General features: G+C 30.0%; 1 long non-coding RNA gene across 1 annotated transcript; it reads left to right on the top strand.

Annotated features, from left to right (window-relative positions):
- The first annotated feature begins 435 nt into the window (after window positions 1-435).
- On the top strand, window positions 436-4,386 carry LOC104097753 (uncharacterized). The gene is made up of 3 exons (XR_686606.4): window positions 436-573; window positions 2,552-2,626; window positions 4,127-4,386. It is a non-coding gene; the product is annotated as an uncharacterized lncRNA (long non-coding RNA).
- Window positions 4,387-4,640: the final 254 nt, after the last annotated feature.

Genomic DNA, 4,640 nt, shown 5'->3' on the forward strand with positions numbered 1-4,640 from the left:
GGCTGAGTTTACAGCCTTTGACAAGGCCAGTGAAGAAGTTGAATGACTCCTAAATTTTCTTGACGATATTTCATTTTGGCCCAAATTGTTGGCAGATATATGCATATATTGCGATAGTCAAGCGGCAATAGGAAGGGCGATGAACATTATGTATAGTAGGAAAACATGTCATATACGATGAAGGTATAAACCGTTAGACAACTATTCCACTGCAACAAAAAGGGGATTTAGCAGTAATTATTTTACAGCAATAAACCAATTGTTGTTAATTTATTGATGGAAGACAAATATTAGCGGCCAATAAATATTAATCAGTAACTAGTATATTTTTAGTGGCCATTCAAAAGAATAGACGGTAAAATTATGGCTTTTACTTTTAATATTGCTTCCAATTTCTATTATTTCCTCTAAATCTTTCCCGCCTAAATATATACCCCTTAAATAGCCTAAAGACTATTAAAAGAAATCTGGAATTACCTTAATTGAAAAACCCCAAAGGCCCAAACTAAGCAAATCTCATCCGCTAGCGCTGCAACACAAATTCGTCGGCCACCCTAACAACCAAAAGTGTCAGTAAGTTTCTATCTCTATCTTTAGTGTTTGATTTTGTGGGTGTAGGGTTGATTAAAACTTTCTAATTGGTTGGGTCTATCGCTTTGATTGTCGAATATCTATTCACTGAACGAGTATCGTATCTCTTTCTAGTTTGGAATTGACGAATCTATGGCATGGTTTTGAATTAAACAAACTATTAATTTTTATAGTATATTATTTATCTGACATCATAGATGTATCCAAGATTTAAACTCTATGAGTTCAAATTATAAAGTTTTTAATAAATTTTTATATATAGATTTTTACTCCGCATCGAAAGTTATGAGTTCAATGGAACCCGTTCCGAACCAACTACATCCGCCCCTGGCTAGCATTGTTCTTATACTTCGTCTGTTTCAATTTATGTAAATCTATTTTCTTTTTAGTCCGTCCCAAAAAGAATGACCTTTTTCCTTATTTGAAAATAATTTACCTTTATGAAATGCTTTATAGCCACACAAAATATATGTGCTTCATTTTACACCTCAAGTTCAAAAGTCTTCTCTTTTTTCTTAAACTTCGTGCTCAGTCAAATAGGTTCACATAAATTTGATTGTTCCTATATTCTAGATCTATAGTTGTTTATAGAAAAGCTGGTTTGAGCAATTCAAGATAAAATTGGGGTTGAGCCAGAATAAGTTTTATTTTTTAATTTTTTTCATAATATATATTTTAGAATTGTAATTATCTGTCAAAGCTTGGGTTGTCTGCGTAAGGAGGAATAGGTTGAACATGAACAAATACTAGTTTATTTTTCAGAAAATCTAAAATTAAAATAACAAATCATGTGTGTTGTGATAAAAAGTCTATCCAGTGAGTTCTGACATGCTGATATTTGACCTTAAGAAAAAAGTTCACCATTTTTTATGGTCTTTCCTTCAATCAACTACGAGAATGCCAAGAAATCACTACTAAGTACTAATGTACTATAGTATTTAATATAACCCATGTCTTACAGTGGTCGCGTGACTTGTTTAGCTGCCTTCTTCATACTTCATGCACTCGGTTCTAATTTATAAGTCTTGTTTATTTTGTCCATGTCAATAGGTATGCAATTTTCTTCAAATCTAAATACCACAGTATGATGATATATTTCTTTTGAGATGGAAGTTTTATGGTTCTTATTACTTTGCAAGATTTCAGTAAGAATTTGTAAAATTTATGGCCCTTTATGGTAGTTGAATACCAAACCAGTTTCCTTTCCCCATAAAACTTCATGTCTCAGGTTCCAATTTCATCTTATTAATCGCGACACAACTTGTGAGATATATTCATTATCTTTCTGAATTGGACTATCATAATCCAAAATAGAATAGCCATAGTTGTTGCTAGTACTAATTTTTATAATACTGCAATATCTAGTTGTTAAGATTTTGTAAACCTGCAATTGATCCATGTATTCTAAGTTAGTTGGGAAGACAGTTGAATGGAAAATTCATTAAGGTTAACAATTTTGTTATAATCAGTATTATTCACCCATCTTCTTTGTTATTCATACTTTTCCCGTTCAAATAATAAGTTTGATGTAATTCCTTTTTTGAGAAGTGCTTGGGAAAATTTTTGATTGTTATATCTATAATTTTTGTGCTATGGATTTATGCATTAAGAAGATGATTTCGTTAGTATTTAAAGGCAATTTCTTAATGCAATTCCAATTTTGAGAAGATGATTTAGCTAGTATTTGATTAGTTAAGTATTTTGTCCTTGAGAGTACATGATTAACTGCTAAGAAAATTAGTTTATGCTTGCAATAGATTAAACTTATGAAACGCTGGCAATATAATGATATCAAGTTTTTTGTGTTGCCTACGTTGTTTATTTTGTCATTTAAATTGACCAAGAAAATGTCGCGCTTTTGTAGTACTTTCTTAGGATTGTTATTTCTTTTAACTTAATAAGAAACTATCATGCTTGGTGTTCAAGTTCTGTTTTTTCTCCATCTTCTCTTTTCATGTAGATTTCGATATTATTACTGGCATCGTTCTTTTCCTTCACTTTCTTGTCTTCATCGGCAAAGTATTCTGCTTCCCAGGTACACAAACATTTGATACTACTGTTTGATTTTTCTACTATTTGAGTTTTTCACCTTTGATTTTTAGTAATTTTTTATTATATTTGGGATTACCTTGGATGCTTCTCACTTATATATATATATATATATATATATTCCACGGTTGTTGATGTAGTAAGGTTGTGATAGTAGTGAATAATTTTAAAGATAATATTTTTCATGATTGTGATTATATGTGTAATATAATTGTATCCTTCTTATGTACCCACATAGTGAAAGGATTATTTATTTATTTATTCAGTTAAATGGACATCATTTTCTGTCTTTAAATCAATTCATATTTTCATACTTGAATTCTTGGGATGGTTGACAAACCTATAACTTTAAACCCGAAAGTCGATCACAACAAGTGTGTTGAATCTTTGTTGGGTAAGTTTGAACCTCCACTAATTGCACAAAGTATTTGCATTTCTTGAGACCAGATGCTGGTAAATATTCTTTTTTGATAAGGTAATGTAAATTAAAACTTGTTTAAACCTTTGTTACACTGTACTAGAATCGGCTTTAGAGACATTTAGTGTTGTTGTTTTTGCCATATAATTTGAATAGCACAAAATATTTGTTGAAAAGGAAGAGTTTTTACCCATCCTTTTTTTGATACGACTACCTATTGTGATGTTTGTGGAATTGTTGAACTTCGGTGTTATAGTAGAAAGTTCATTTCTGAATAACATCACATTTTATACACTTGTTTCAGTTGATACAAAACCAATTTTTCAATCTCTAATACTAATTATCACATGTCACCTATAACCAACTAAACTCTTATGTTTCAGAAAATGCTTTTTCAATTTAAAAGTTTCTAATGGAAAACTTTTGTTTGCATGCCTAGTGCACCCAGAACTGAAGTTTTTATCAGAAAACAGTTATAGTTATTTTATTAACTTTATATATTTGCATTTCTTGGAATTATAGTTATTTTAAGTTCTTATCAGAAAATAATTATTCTTAAGTTAGCTATAATTTCTAGAGATATTTAATTTCAACTATTTGCGACACATACAGTATGATTATGCCCAGGGTTTTGTCAAGGCCTAATGTGCATAATTTTCTGTCACCTATTTGGGAGCTTCAGTAATAGCATGTAAGCATAATCTAGTATCCATATATAAGGAAAAGAACTTGGTGACTATAACATTTGCTAATGAACTTGGGTGTAGCTTCTTTTTACTTCTCCAAGCTAATACTCCTTTTGATTTTTTCGGTTTCTTCTCTATCACAACAAAGAAAGAAACTCTCTTTCATTGTTTGCACATCCATTTTGCTCCTTTACTAATCCATCTGGTTGTTAGTGCTTATAAATTTTAGGTGAGAAGTTGGTTGAAAATGAATCTGATAGTGATGGAGTCTTCAAGATATTTTTTTCACAGTATATTCCATCTTTTGACAAGCGGAACACGAACCTATTTCCGCTATTCCGGATTCTTATTAAACGTAGCGAAATTTATTTTATAATTTCAGGTCATACAGTCTGATGTTCGATAATTTAGCAGGTGGAAGATTTCAATATGATGAAAAGTTGTAGAAATTATTTGATGACTATCATTCGTCAAGATTAGTTTTATAATGACAATAGCTATTTAGTTCAAACAATATAAGTTTATTTTTAATGTTACTATGGCATTAATATATATTTGATTAGTACTTACTTTTACTTGTTAAAATTTATTGAGATATATTATATTTCTTGAATTAATATTAATATATTTTATTGTTTGGATCATATTCTGGATGAATGTAGTAACTATTATTAATGGTGGCTAAATTATTGTTATTACAGCTAGTGACTTTTAGCGCTAATTTAAATGGACGATAAAAGAAAGAGTTAAGACATTTTTACCAGGGATATTGTATTTATAATTAGTGGAAAATAATTGTTTTAAAAATATTGACTTTTAGTGGCAATTTAGTTGAATATAACAACCATTAAAATAGACACTTAAAGGGAATACTATAGCCATTCTAGTTGCCACAA

Source organism: Nicotiana tomentosiformis, chromosome 3 (assembly GCF_000390325.3).
Source record: "Nicotiana tomentosiformis chromosome 3, ASM39032v3, whole genome shotgun sequence".
Classification (NCBI taxonomy): Eukaryota; Viridiplantae; Streptophyta; class Magnoliopsida; order Solanales; family Solanaceae; genus Nicotiana; species Nicotiana tomentosiformis.